The sequence below is a fragment of the Saccoglossus kowalevskii genome, chromosome 17 (genome assembly GCF_978046115.1).
Source record: "Saccoglossus kowalevskii chromosome 17, keSacKowa6.1, whole genome shotgun sequence".
NCBI lineage: Eukaryota > Metazoa > Hemichordata > Enteropneusta > Harrimaniidae > Saccoglossus > Saccoglossus kowalevskii.
In genome coordinates this window covers 4,872,202-4,888,147 of record NC_140657.1, presented here as the reverse complement: position 1 = coordinate 4,888,147, position 15,946 = coordinate 4,872,202, and the positions used below count along the sequence as shown (strand labels likewise).

Below are 15,946 nucleotides of genomic sequence, written 5' to 3'. Positions count from 1 at the left end.
AAATATTGAATTTTATGTGACATAATGCAGATTAAGTGAGTATCAGTACTCGATAATGTAGATTCCATATCTATTCAAATAATCTCGTCAGTTGTTTCCACCTGAAATTTACATATGTTTCCGCGCTTTTAGTGACACACAGACATAACGTCATATTGAACTATTAATTGACAGCACCAAAATCATTTTGCATAGGCCGGGAATCTACCACTGAACCACCAATGCGATATGTTGTTGTTCCATCACGGACATTTCAGGAAATATTGAATTTTATGTGACATAATGCAGATTAAGTTAGTATAAGAACGCGATAATGTAGATTCCATATCTATTCAAATAATCTCGTCAGTTGTTTCCACCTGAAATTTACATATGTTTCCGCGCTTTTAGTGACACACAGACATAACGTCATATTGAACTATTAATTGACAGCACCAAAATCATTTTGCATTGGCCGGGAATCGAACCCGGGCCTCCCGCGTGGCAGGCGAGAATTCTACCACTGAACCACCAATGCGATATGTTGTTGTTCCATCACGGACATTTCAGGAAATATTGAATTTTATGTGACATAATGCAGATTAAGTTAGTATCAGTACTCGATAATGTAGATTCCATATCTATACAAATAATCTAGTCAATTGTTTCCACCTGAAATTTACATACGTCTCGCATGGGCAATGTGCGAGATTTCCGCGCTTTTAGTGACACACAGAAATAACGTCATATTGAACTATTAATTGACAGCACCAAAATCATTTTGCATAGGCCGGGAATCGAACCCGGGCCTCCCGCGTGGCAGGCGAGAATTCTACCACTGAACCACCAATGCGATATGTTGTTGTTCCATCACGGACATTTCAGGAATTATTGAATTTTATGTGACATAATGCAGATTAAGCTAGTATCAGTACTCGATAATGTAGATTCCATATCTATACAAATAATCTAGTCAATTGTTTCCACCTGAAATTTACATACGCCTTGCATGGGCAATGTGCGAGATATCCGCGCTTTTAGTGACATACAGAAATAGCGTCATATTGAACTATTAATTGACAGCACCAAAATCATTTTGCATTGGCCGGGAATCTACCACTGAACCACCAATGCGATATGTTGTTGTTCCATCACGGACATTTCAGGAAATATTGAATTTTATGTGACATAATGCAGATTAAGTTAGTATCAGAACGCGATAATGTAGATTCCATATCTATTCAAATAATCTCGTCAGTTGTTTCCACCTGAAATTTACATATGTTTCCGCGCATTTAGTGACACACAGACATAACGTCATATTGAACTATTAATTGACAGCACCAAAATCATTTTGCATTGGCCGGGAATCTACCACTGAACCACCAATGCGATATGTTGTTGTTCCATCACGGACATTTCAGGAAATATTGAATTTTATGTGACATAATGCAGATTAAGTTAGTATCAGTACTCGATAATGTAGATTCCATATCTATACAAATAATCTAGTCAATTGTTTCCACCTGAAATTTACATACGTCTCGCATGGGCAATGTGCGAGATTTCCGCGCTTTTAGTGACGCACAGAAATGACGTCATATTGAACTATTAATTGACAGCACCAAAATCATTATACATTGGCCGGGAATCGAACCCGGGCCTCCCGCGTGGCAGGCGAGAATTCTACCACTGAACCACCAATGCGATATGTTGTTGTTCCATCACGAACATTTCAGGAAATATTAAATTTTATGTGACATAATGCAGATTAAGTTAGTATCAGTACTCGATAATGTAGATTCCATATCTATACAAATAATCTAGTCAATTGTTTCCACCTGAAATTTACATACGCCTTGCATGGGCAATGTGCGAGATATCCGCGCTTTTAGTGACATACAGAAATAGCGTCATATTGAACTATTAATTGACAGCACCAAAATCATTTTGCATTGGCCGGGAATCGAACCCGGGCCTCCCGCATGGCAGGCGAGAATTCTACCACTGAACCACCAATGCGCTATGTTTTTGTTCCATCACGGACATTTCAGGAAATATTGAATTTTATGTGACTTAATGCAGATTAAGATAGTATCAGTACTCGACAATGTAGATTCCATATCTATACAAATAATCTAGTCAGTTTTTCCTCCTGAAAATTACATATGTCTCGCATGGGCAATGTGCGAGATTTCCGCGCTTTTAGTGACACACAGAAATAACGTCATATTGAACTATTAATTGACAGCACCAAAATCATTTTGCATTGGCCGGGAATCGAACCCGGGCCTCCCGCGTGGCAGGCGAGAATTCTACCACTGAACCACTAATGCGCTATGTTTTTGTTCCATCACGGACATTTCAGGAAATATTGAATTTTATGTGACATAATGCAGATTAAGTGAGTATCAGTACTCGATAATGTAGATTCCATATCTATACAAATAATCTAGTCAGTTGTTTCCACCTGAAATTTACATATGTCTCGCATGTGCAATGTGCGAGATTTCCGCGCTTTTAGTGACACACAGAAATAACGTCATATTGAACTATTAATTGACAGCACCAAAATCATTTTGCATTGGCCGGGAATCTACCACTGAACCACCAATGCGATATGTTGTTGTTCCATCACGGACATTTCAGGAAATATTGAATTTTATGTGACATAATGCAGATTAAGTTAGTATCAGAACGCGATAATGTAGATTCCATATCTATTCAAATAATCTCGTCAGTTGTTTCCACCTGAAATTTACATATGTTTCCGCGCATTTAGTGACACACAGACATAACGTCATATTGAACTATTAATTGACAGCACCAAAATCATTTTGCATTGGCCGGGAATCTACCACTGAACCACCAATGCGATATGTTGTTGTTCCATCACGGACATTTCAGGAAATATTGAATTTTATGTGACATAATGCAGATTAAGTTAGTATCAGTACTCGATAATGTAGATTCCATATCTATACAAATAATCTAGTCAATTGTTTCCACCTGAAATTTACATACGTCTCGCATGGGCAATGTGCGAGATTTCCGCGCTTTTAGTGACGCACAGAAATGACGTCATATTGAACTATTAATTGACAGCACCAAAATCATTATACATTGGCCGGGAATCGAACCCAGGCCTCCCGCATGGCAGGCGAGAATTCTACCACTGAACCACCAATGCGATATGTTGTTGATCAATCACGGACATTTCAGAAAATATTGAATTTTATGTGACATAATGCAGATTAAGTTAGTATCAGAACGCGATAATGTAGATTCCATATCTATTCAAATAATCTCGTCAGTTGTTTCCACCTGAAATTTACATATGTTTCCGCGCATTTAGTGACACACAGACATAACGTCATATTGAACTATTAATTGACAGCACCAAAATCATTTTGCATTGGCCGGGAATCTACCACTGAACCACCAATGCGATATGTTGTTGTTCCATCACGGACATTTCAGGAAATATTGAATTTTATGTGACATAATGCAGATTAAGTTAGTATCAGAACGCGATAATGTAGATTCCATATCTATTCAAATAATCTCGTCAGTTGTTTCCACCTGAAATTTACATATGTTTCCGCGCATTTAGTGACACACAGACATAACGTCATATTGAACTATTAATTGACAGCACCAAAATCATTTTGCATTGGCCGGGAATCTACCACTGAACCACCAATGCGATATGTTGTTGTTCCATCACGGACATTTCAGGAAATATTGAATTTTATGTGACATAATGCAGATTAAGTTAGTATCAGTACTCGATAATGTAGATTCCATATCTATACAAATAATCTAGTCAATTGTTTCCACCTGAAATTTACATACGTCTCGCATGGGCAATGTGCGAGATTTCCGCGCTTTTAGTGACGCACAGAAATGACGTCATATTGAACTATTAATTGACAGCACCAAAATCATTATACATTGGCCGGGAATCGAACCCAGGCCTCCCGCATGGCAGGCGAGAATTCTACCACTGAACCACCAATGCGATATGTTGTTGTTCCATCACGAACATTTCAGGAAATATTAAATTTTATGTGACATAATGCAGATTAAGTTAGTATCAGTACTCGATAATGTAGATTCCATATCTATACAAATAATCTAGTCAATTGTTTCCACCTGAAATTTACATACGCCTTGCATGGGCAATGTGCGAGATATCCGCGCTTTTAGTGACATACAGAAATAGCGTCATATTGAACTATTAATTGACAGCACCAAAATCATTTTGCATTGGCCGGGAATCGAACCCGGGCCTCCCGCATGGCAGGCGAGAATTCTACCACTGAACCACCAATGCGCTATGTTTTTGTTCCATCACGGACATTTCAGGAAATATTGAATTTTATGTGACTTAATGCAGATTAAGATAGTATCAGTACTCGACAATGTAGATTCCATATCTATACAAATAATCTAGTCAGTTTTTCCTCCTGAAAATTACATATGTCTCGCATGGGCAATGTGCGAGATTTCCGCGCTTTTAGTGACACACAGAAATAACGTCATATTGAACTATTAATTGACAGCACCAAAATCATTTTGCATTGGCCGGGAATCGAACCAGGGCCTCCCGCGTGGCAGGCGAGAATTCTACCACTGAACCACCAATGCGCTATGTTTTTGTTCCATCACGGACATTTCAGGAAATATTGAATTTTATGTGACATAATGCAGATTAAGTGAGTATCAGTACTCGATAATGTAGATTCCATATCTATACAAATAATCTAGTCAGTTGTTTCCACCTGAAATTTACATATGTCTCGCATGTGCAATGTGCGAGATTTCCGCGCTTTTAGTGACACACAGAAATAGCGTCATATTGAACTATTAATTGACAGCACCAAAATCATTTTGCATTGGCCGGGAATCTACCACTGAACCACCAATGCGATATGTTGTTGTTCCATCACGGACATTTCAGGAAATATTGAATTTTATGTGACATAATGCAGATTAAGTTAGTATCAGAACGCGATAATGTAGATTCCATATCTATTCAAATAATCTCGTCAGTTGTTTCCACCTGAAATTTACATATGTTTCCGCGCATTTAGTGACACACAGACATAACGTCATATTGAACTATTAATTGACAGCACCAAAATCATTTTGCATTGGCCGGGAATCTACCACTGAACCACCAATGCGATATGTTGTTGTTCCATCACGGACATTTCAGGAAATATTGAATTTTATGTGACATAATGCAGATTAAGTTAGTATCAGTACTCGATAATGTAGATTCCATATCTATACAAATAATCTAGTCAATTGTTTCCACCTGAAATTTACATACGCCTTGCATGGGCAATGTGCGAGATATCCGCGCTTTTAGTGACATACAGAAATAGCGTCATATTGAACTATTAATTGACAGCACCAAAATCATTTTGCATTGGCCGGGAATCGAACCCGGGCCTCCCGCATGGCAGGCGAGAATTCTACCACTGAACCACCAATGCGCTATGTTTTTGTTCCATCACGGACATTTCAGGAAATATTGAATTTTATGTGACATAATGCAGATTAAGATAGTATCAGTACTCGACAATGTAGATTCCATATCTATACAAATAATCTAGTCAGTTTTTCCTCCTGAAAATTACATATGTCTCGCATGGGCAATGTGCGAGATTTCCGCGCTTTTAGTGACACACAGAAATAACGTCATATTGAACTATTAATTGACAGCACCAAAATCATTTTGCATTGGCCGGGAATCGAACCCGGGCCTCCCGCGTGGCAGGCGAGAATTCTACCACTGAACCACCAATGCGCTATGTTTTTGTTTCATCACGGACATTTCAGGAAATATTGAATTTTATGTGACATAATGCAGATTAAGTGAGTATCAGTACTCGATAATGTAGATTCCATATCTATACAAATAATCTAGTCAGTTGTTTCCACCTGAAATGTACATACGCCTTGCATGGGCAATGTGCGAGATATCCTCGCTTTTAGTGACATACAGAAATAGCGTCATATTGAACTATTAATTGACAGCACCAAAATCATTTTGCATTGACCGGGAATCGAACCCGGGCCTCCCGCATGGCAGGCGAGAATTCTACCACTGAACCACCAATGCGCTATGTTTTTGTTCCATCACGGACATTTCAGGAAATATTGAATTTTATGTGACATAATGCAGATCAAGTTAGTATCAGAACGCGATAATGTAGATTCCATATATATACAAATAATCTAGTAAGTTGTTTCCACCTGAAAATTACATATGTCTCGCATGGGCAATGTGCGAGATTTCCGCGCTTTTAGTGACACACAGAAATAACGTCATATTGAACTATTAATTGACAGCACCAAAATCATTTTGCATTGGCCGGGAATCGAACCCGGGCCTCCCGCGTGGCAGGCGAGAATTCTACCACTGAACCACCAATGCGCTATGTTTTTCTTCCATCACGGACATTTCAGGAAATATTGAATTTTATGACATAATGCAGATTAAGTGAGTATCAGTACTCGATAATGTAGATTCCATATCTATACAAATAATCTAGTCAGTTGTTTCCACCTGAAATGTACATACGCCTTGCATGGGCAATGTGCGAGATATCCTCGCTTTTAGTGACATACAGAAATAGCGTCATATTGAACTATTAATTGACAGCACCAAAATCATTTTGCATTGACCGGGAATCGAACCCGGGCCTCCCGCATGGCAGGCGAGAATTCTACCACTGAACCACCAATGCGCTATGTTTTTGTTCCATCACGGACATTTCAGGAAATATTGAATTTTATGTGACATAATGCAGATCAAGTTAGTATCAGAACGCGATAATGTAGATTCCATATATATACAAATAATCTAGTAAGTTGTTTCCACCTGAAAATTACATATGTCTCGCATGGGCAATGTGCGAGATTTCCGCGCTTTTAGTGACACACAGAAATAACGTCATATTGAACTATTAATTGACAGCACCAAAATCATTTTGCATTGGCCGGGAATCGAACCCGGGCCTCCCGCGTGGCAGGCGAGAATTCTACCACTGACTAACCAATGCGCTATGTTTTTCTTCCATCACGGACATTTCAGGAAATATTGAATTTTATGACATAATGCAGATTAAGTGAGTATCAGTACTCGATAATGTAGATTCCATATCTATACAAATAATCTAGTCAGTTGTTTCCACCTGAAATGTACATACGCCTTGCATGGGCAATGTGCGAGATATCCTCGCTTTTAGTGACATACAGAAATAGCGTCATATTGAACTATTAATTGACAGCACCAAAATCATTTTGCATTGACCGGGAATCGAACCCGGGCGTCCCGCATGGCAGGCGAGAATTCTACCACTGAACCACCAATGCGCTATGTTTTTGTTCCATCACGGACATTTCAGGAAATATTGAATTTTATGTGACATAATGCAGATCAAGTTAGTATCAGAACGCGATAATGTAGATTCCATATATATACAAATAATCTAGTAAGTTGTTTCCACCTGAAAATTACATATGTCTCGCATGGGCAATGTGCGAGATTTCCGCGCTTTTAGTGACACACAGAAATAACGTCATATTGAACTATTAATTGACAGCACCAAAATCATTTTGCATTGGCCGGGAATCTACCACTGAACCACCAATGCGATATGTTGTTGTTCCATCACGGACATTTCAGGAAATATTGAATTTTATGTGACATAATGCAGATTAAGTTAGTATCAGAACGCGATAATGTAGATTCCATATCTATTCAAATAATCTCGTCAGTTGTTTCCACCTGAAATTTACATATGTTTCCGCGCTTTTAGTGACACACAGACATAACGTCATATTGAACTATTAATTGACAGCACCAAAATCATTTTGCATTGGCCGGGAATCGAACCCGGGCCTCCTGCGTGGCAGGCGAGAATTCTACCACTGAACTACCAATGCGATATGTTGTTGTTCCATCACGGACATTTCAGGAAATATTGAATTTTATGTGACATAATGCAGATTAAGTTAGTATCAGTACTCGATAATGTAGATTCCATATCTATACAAATAATCTAGTCAATTGTTTCCACCTGAAATTTACATACGTCTCGCATGGGCAATGTGCGAGATTTCCGCGCTTTTAGTGACGCACAGAAATGACGTCATATTGAACTATTAATTGACAGCACCAAAATCATTATACATTGGCCGGGAATCGAACCCGGGCCTCCCGCGTGGCAGGCGAGAATTCTACCACTGAACCACCAATGCGATATGTTGTTGTTCCATCACGGACATTTCAGGAAATATTAAATTTTATGTGACATAATGCAGATTAAGTTAGTATCAGTACTCGATAATGTAGATTCCATATATATACAAATAATCTAGTCAGTTGTTTCCACCTGAAATTTACATACGTCTCGCATGGGCAATGTGCGAGATTTCCGCGCTTTTAGTGACACACAGAAATAGCGTCATATTGAACTATTAATTGACAGCACCAAAATCATTTTGCATTGGCCGCGAATCGAACCCGGGCCTCCCGCGTGGCAGGCGAGAATTCTACCACTGAATCACCAATGCGATATGTTGTTGATCAATCACGGACATTTCAGAAAATATTAAATTTTATGTGACATAATGCAGATTAAGTTAGTATCAGTACTCGATAATGTAGATTCCATATATATACAAATAATCTAGTCAGTTGTTTCCACCTGAAATTTACATACGTCTCGCATGGGCAATGTGCGAGATTTCCGCGCTTTTAGTGACACACAGAAATAACGTCATATTGAACTATTAATTGACAGCACAAAATCATTTTGCATAGGCCGGGAATCTACCACTGAACCACCAATGCGATATGTTGTTGATCCATCACGGACATTTCAGGAAATATTAAATTTTATGTGACATAATGCAGATTAAGTTAGTATCAGTACTCGATAATGTAGATTCCATATATATACAAATAATCTAGTCAGTTGTTTCCACCTGAAATTTACATACGTCTCGCATGGGCAATGTGCGAGATTTCCGCGCTTTTAGTGACACACAGAAATGACGTCATATTGAACTATTAATTGACAGCACCAAAATCATTTTGCATAGGCCGGGAATCTACCACTGAACCACCAATGCGCTATGTTGTTGTTCCATAACGGACATTTCAGGAAATATTGAATTTTATGTGACATAATGCAGATTAAGTTAGTATCAGAACTCGATAATGTAGATTCCATATCTATACAAATAATCTAGTCAGTTGTTTCCAACTGAAATTTACATACGCCTTGCATGGGCAATGTGCGAGATATCCGCGCTTTTAGTGACATACAGAAATAGCGTCATATTGAACTATTAATTGACAGCACCAAAATCATTTTGCATTGGCCGCGAATCGAACCCGGGCCTCCCGCGTGGCAGGCGAGAATTCTACCACTGAATCACCAATGCGATATGTTGTTGATCAATCACGGACATTTCAGAAAATATTAAATTTTATGTGACATAATGCAGATTAAGTTAGTATCAGTACTCGATAATGTAGATTCCATATATATACAAATAATCTAGTCAGTTGTTTCCACCTGAAATTTACATACGTCTCGCATGGGCAATGTGCGAGATTTCCGCGCTTTTAGTGACACACAGAAATAACGTCATATTGAACTATTAATTGACAGCACAAAATCATTTTGCATAGGCCGGGAATCTACCACTGAACCACCAATGCGATATGTTGTTGTTCCATCACGAACATTTCAGGAAATATTGAATTTTATGTGACATAATGCAGATTAAGTTAGTATCAGAACTCGATAATGTAGATTCCATATCTATACAAATAATCTAGTCAGTTGTTTCCACCTGAAATTTACATACGCCTTGCATGGGCAATGTGCGAGATATCCGCGCTTTTAGTGACATACAGAAATAGCGTCATATTGAAATATTAATTGACAGCACCAAAATCTTTTTGCATTGGCCGGGAATCTACCACTGAACCACCAATGCGATATGTTGTTGTTCCATCACGGACATTTCAGGAAATATTGAATTTTATGTGACATAATGCAGATTAAGTTAGTATCAGAACGCGATAATGTAGATTCCATATCTATTCAAATAATCTCGTCAGTTGTTTCCACCTGAAATTTACATATGTTTCCGCGCTTTTAGTGACACACATACATAACGTCATATTGAACTATTAATTGACAGCACCAAAATCATTTTGCATTGGCCGGGAATCGAACCCGGGCCTCCCGCGTGGCAGGCGAGAATTCTACCACTGAACTACCAATGCGATATGTTGTTGTTCCATCACGGACATTTCAGGAAATATTGAATTTTATGTGACATAATGCAGATTAAGTTAGTATCAGTACTCGATAATGTAGATTCCATATCTATACAAATAATCTAGTCAATTGTTTCCACCTGAAATTTACATACGTCTCGCATGGGCAATGTGCGAGATTTCCGCGCTTTTAGTGACGCACAGAAATGACGTCATATAGAACTATTAATTGACAGCACCAAAATCATTTTGCATTGGCCGGGAATCGAACCCGGGCCTCCCGCGTGGCAGGCGAGAATTCTACCACTGAACCACCAATGCGATATGTTGTTGTTCCATCACGGACATTTCAGGAAATATTGAATTTTATGTGACATAATGCAGATTAAGTTAGTATCAGTACTCGATAATGTAGATTCCATATCTATACAAATAATCTAGTCAATTGTTTCCACCTGAAATTTACATACGTCTCGCATGGGCAATGTGCGAGATTTCCGCGCTTTTAGTGACACACAGAAATAACGTCATATTGAACTATTAATTGACAGCACCAAAATCATTTTGCATTGGCCGGGAATCGAACCCGGGCCTCCCGCGTGGCGGGCGAGAATTCTACCACTGAACCACCAATGCGATATGTTGTTGTTCCATCACGGACATTTCAGGAAATATTAAATTTTATGTGACATAATGCAGATTAAGTTAGTATCAGTACTCGATAATGTAGATTCCATATATATACAAATAATCTAGTCAGTTGTTTCCACCTGAAATTTACATACGTCTCGCATGGGCAATGTGCGAGATTTCCGCGCTTTTAGTGACACACAGAAATGACGTCATATTGAACTATTAATTGACAGCACCAAAATCATTTTGCATAGGCCGGGAATCTACCACTGAACCACCAATGCGCTATGTTGTTGTTCCATAACGGACATTTCAGGAAATATTGAATTTTATGTGACATAATGCAGATTAAGTTAGTATCAGAACTCGATAATGTAGATTCCATATCTATACAAATAATCTAGTCAGTTGTTTCCAACTGAAATTTACATACGCCTTGCATGGGCAATGTGCGAGATATCCGCGCTTTTAGTGACATACAGAAATAGCGTCATATTGAACTATTAATTGACAGCACCAAAATCATTTTGCATTGGCCGCGAATCGAACCCGGGCCTCCCGCGTGGCAGGCGAGAATTCTACCACTGAATCACCAATGCGATATGTTGTTGATCAATCACGGACATTTCAGAAAATATTAAATTTTATGTGACATAATGCAGATTAAGTTAGTATCAGTACTCGATAATGTAGATTCCATATATATACAAATAATCTAGTCAGTTGTTTCCACCTGAAATTTACATACGTCTCGCATGGGCAATGTGCGAGATTTCCGCGCTTTTAGTGACACACAGAAATAACGTCATATTGAACTATTAATTGACAGCACAAAATCATTTTGCATAGGCCGGGAATCTACCACTGAACCACCAATGCGATATGTTGTTGTTCCATCACGGACATTTCAGGAAATATTGAATTTTATGTGACATAATGCAGATTAAGTTAGTATCAGAACTCGATAATGTAGATTCCATATCTATACAAATAATCTAGTCAGTTGTTTCCACCTCAAATTTACATACGCCTTGCATGGGCAATGTGCGAGATATCCGCGCTTTTAGTGACATGCAGAAATAGCGTCATATTGAACTATTAATTGACAGCACCAAAATCATTTTGCATTGGCCGGGAATCTACCACTGAACCACCAATGCGATATGTTGTTGTTCCATCACGGACATTTCAGGAAATATTGAATTTTATGTGACATAATGCAGATTAAGTTAGTATCAGAACGCGATAATGTAGATTCCATATCTATTCAAATAATCTCGTCAGTTGTTTCCACCTGAAATTTACATATGTTTCCGCGCTTTTAGTGACACACATACATAACGTCATATTGAACTATTAATTGACAGCACCAAAATCATTTTGCATTGGCCGGGAATCGAACCCGGGCCTCCCGCGTGGCAGGCGAGAATTCTACCACTGAACTACCAATGCGATATGTTGTTGTTCCATCACGGACATTTCAGGAAATATTGAATTTTATGTGACATAATGCAGATTAAGTTAGTATCAGTACTCGATAATGTAGATTCCATATCTATACAAATAATCTAGTCAATTGTTTCCACCTGAAATTTACATACGTCTCGCATGGGCAATGTGCGAGATTTCCGTGCTTTTAGTGACGCACAGAAATGACGTCATATAGAACTATTAATTGACAGCACCAAAATCATTTTGCATTGGCCGGGAATCGAACCCGGGCCTCCCGCGTGGCAGGCGAGAATTCTACCACTGAACCACCAATGCGATATGTTGTTGTTCCATCACGGACATTTCAGGAAATATTGAATTTTATGTGACATAATGCAGATTAAGTTAGTATCAGTACTCGATAATGTAGATTCCATATCTATACAAATAATCTAGTCAATTGTTTCCACCTGAAATTTACATACGTCTCGCATGGGCAATGTGCGAGATTTCCGCGCTTTTAGTGACACACAGAAATAACGTCATATTGAACTATTAATTGACAGCACCAAAATCATTTTGCATTGGCCGGGAATCGAACCCGGGCCTCCCGCGTGGCAGGCGAGAATTCTACCACTGAACCACCAATGCGATATGTTGTTGTTCCATCACGGACATTTCAGGAAATATTAAATTTTATGTGACATAATGCAGATTAAGTTAGTATCAGTACTCGATAATGTAGATTCCATATATATACAAATAATCTAGTCAGTTGTTTCCACCTGAAATTTACATACGTCTCGCATGGGCAATGTGCGAGATTTCCGCGCTTTTAGTGACACACAGAAATGACGTCATATTGAACTATTAATTGACAGCACCAAAATCATTTTGCATAGGCCGGGAATCTACCACTGAACCACCAATGCGCTATGTTGTTGTTCCATAACGGACATTTCAGGAAATATTGAATTTTATGTGACATAATGCAGATTAAGTTAGTATCAGAACTCGATAATGTAGATTCCATATCTATACAAATAATCTAGTCAGTTGTTTCCAACTGAAATTTACATACGCCTTGCATGGGCAATGTGCGAGATATCCGCGCTTTTAGTGACATACAGAAATAGCGTCATATTGAACTATTAATTGACAGCACCAAAATCATTTTGCATTGGCCGCGAATCGAACCCGGGCCTCCCGCGTGGCAGGCGAGAATTCTACCACTGAATCACCAATGCGATATGTTGTTGATCAATCACGGACATTTCAGAAAATATTAAATTTTATGTGACATAATGCAGATTAAGTTAGTATCAGTACTCGATAATGTAGATTCCATATATATACAAATAATCTAGTCAGTTGTTTCCACCTGAAATTTACATACGTCTCGCATGGGCAATGTGCGAGATTTCCGCGCTTTTAGTGACACACAGAAATAACGTCATATTGAACTATTAATTGACAGCACAAAATCATTTTGCATAGGCCGGGAATCTACCACTGAACCACCAATGCGATATGTTGTTGTTCCATCACGGACATTTCAGGAAATATTGAATTTTATGTGACATAATGCAGATTAAGTTAGTATCAGAACTCGATAATGTAGATTCCATATCTATACAAATAATCTAGTCAGTTGTTTCCACCTCAAATTTACATACGCCTTGCATGGGCAATGTGCGAGATATCCGCGCTTTTAGTGACATACAGAAATAGCGTCATATTGAACTATTAATTGACAGCACCAAAATCATTTTGCATTGGCCGGGAATCTACCACTGAACCACCAATGCGATATGTTGTTGTTCCATCACGGACATTTCAGGAAATATTGAATTTTATGTGACATAATGCAGATTAAGTTAGTATCAGAACGCGATAATGTAGATTCCATATCTATTCAAATAATCTCGTCAGTTGTTTCCACCTGAAATTTACATATGTTTCCGCGCTTTTAGTGACACACAGACATAACGTCATATTGAACTATTAATTGACAGCACCAAAATCATTTTGCATTGGCCGGGAATCGAAGCCGGGCCTCCCGCATGGCAGGCGAGAATTCTACCACTGAACCACCAATGCGCTATGTTTTTGTTCCATCACGGACATTTCAGGAAATATTGAATTTTATGTGACTTAATGCAGATTAAGATAGTATCAGTACTCGACAATGTAGATTCCATATCTATACAAATAATCTAGTCAGTTTTTCCTCCTGAAAATTACATATGTCTCGCATGGGCAATGTGCGAGATTTCCGCGCTTTTAGTGACACACAGAAATAACGTCATATTGAACTATTAATTGACAGCACCAAAATCATTTTGCATTGGCCGGGAATCGAACCCGGGCCTCCCGCGTGGCAGGCGAGAATTCTACCACTGAACCACCAATGCGCTATGTTTTTGTTCCATCACGGACATTTCAGGAAATATTGAATTTTATGTGACATAATGCAGATTAAGTGAGTATCAGTACTCGATAATGTAGATTCCATATCTATACAAATAATCTAGTCAGTTGTTTCCACCTGAAATTTACATATGTCTCGCATGTGCAATGTGCGAGATTTCCGCGCTTTTAGTGACACACAGAAATAGCGTCATATTGAACTATTAATTGACAGCACCAAAATCATTTTGCATTGGCCGGGAATCTACCACTGAACCACCAATGCGATATGTTGTTGTTCCATCACGGACATTTCAGGAAATATTGAATTTTATGTGACATAATGCAGATTAAGTTAGTATCAGAACGCGATAATGTAGATTCCATATCTATTCAAATAATCTCGTCAGTTGTTTCCACCTGAAATTTACATATGTTTCCGCGCATTTAGTGACACACAGACATAACGTCATATTGAACTATTAATTGACAGCACCAAAATCATTTTGCATTGGCCGGGAATCTACCACTGAACCACCAATGCGATATGTTGTTGTTCCATCACGGACATTTCAGGAAATATTGAATTTTATGTGACATAATGCAGATTAAGTTAGTATCAGTACTCGATAATGTAGATTCCATATCTATACAAATAATCTAGTCAATTGTTTCCACCTGAAATTTACATACGCCTTGCATGGGCAATGTGCGAGATATCCGCGCTTTTAGTGACATACAGAAATAGCGTCATATTGAACTATTAATTGACAGCACCAAAATCATTTTGCATTGGCCGGGAATCGAACCCGGGCCTCCCGCATGGCAGGCGAGAATTCTACCACTGAACCACCAATGCGCTATGTTTTTGTTCCATCACGGACATTTCAGGAAATATTGAATTTTATGTGACATAATGCAGATTAAGATAGTATCAGTACTCGACAATGTAGATTCCATATCTATACAAATAATCTAGTCAGTTTTTCCTCCTGAAAATTACATATGTCTCGCATGGGCAATGTGCGAGATTTCCGCGCTTTTAGTGACACACAGAAATAACGTCATATTGAACTATTAATTGACAGCACCAAAATCATTTTGCATTGGCCGGGAATCGAACCCGGGCCTCCCGCGTGGCAGGCGAGAATTCTACCACTGAACCACCAATGCGCTATG

At 38.7% G+C, this 15,946-nt stretch overlaps 8 non-coding genes across 8 annotated transcripts; all 8 read right to left on the bottom strand.

Annotated features, from left to right (window-relative positions):
* Positions 1 to 446: 446 nt before the first annotated feature.
* On the bottom strand, positions 447 to 517 carry TRNAG-GCC (transfer RNA glycine (anticodon GCC)). The gene has a single exon. It is a non-coding gene; the product is annotated as a tRNA-Gly (tRNA).
* Positions 518 to 5,726: 5,209 nt separating this feature from the next.
* On the bottom strand, positions 5,727 to 5,797 carry TRNAG-GCC (transfer RNA glycine (anticodon GCC)). The gene has a single exon. It is a non-coding gene; the product is annotated as a tRNA-Gly (tRNA).
* A 559-nt stretch (positions 5,798 to 6,356) lies between these two features.
* TRNAG-GCC (transfer RNA glycine (anticodon GCC)) lies at positions 6,357 to 6,427 on the bottom strand. Its single transcript has one exon. It is a non-coding gene; the product is annotated as a tRNA-Gly (tRNA).
* Positions 6,428 to 10,544: 4,117 nt separating this feature from the next.
* Positions 10,545 to 10,615, bottom strand: TRNAG-GCC (transfer RNA glycine (anticodon GCC)). Its single transcript has one exon. It is a non-coding gene; the product is annotated as a tRNA-Gly (tRNA).
* Positions 10,616 to 12,623: 2,008 nt separating this feature from the next.
* Positions 12,624 to 12,694, bottom strand: TRNAG-GCC (transfer RNA glycine (anticodon GCC)). Its single transcript has one exon. It is a non-coding gene; the product is annotated as a tRNA-Gly (tRNA).
* Positions 12,695 to 12,938: 244 nt separating this feature from the next.
* TRNAG-GCC (transfer RNA glycine (anticodon GCC)) lies at positions 12,939 to 13,009 on the bottom strand. Its single transcript has one exon. It is a non-coding gene; the product is annotated as a tRNA-Gly (tRNA).
* Positions 13,010 to 14,701: 1,692 nt separating this feature from the next.
* On the bottom strand, positions 14,702 to 14,772 carry TRNAG-GCC (transfer RNA glycine (anticodon GCC)). The gene has a single exon. It is a non-coding gene; the product is annotated as a tRNA-Gly (tRNA).
* A 1,097-nt stretch (positions 14,773 to 15,869) lies between these two features.
* Positions 15,870 to 15,940, bottom strand: TRNAG-GCC (transfer RNA glycine (anticodon GCC)). Its single transcript has one exon. It is a non-coding gene; the product is annotated as a tRNA-Gly (tRNA).
* Positions 15,941 to 15,946: the final 6 nt, after the last annotated feature.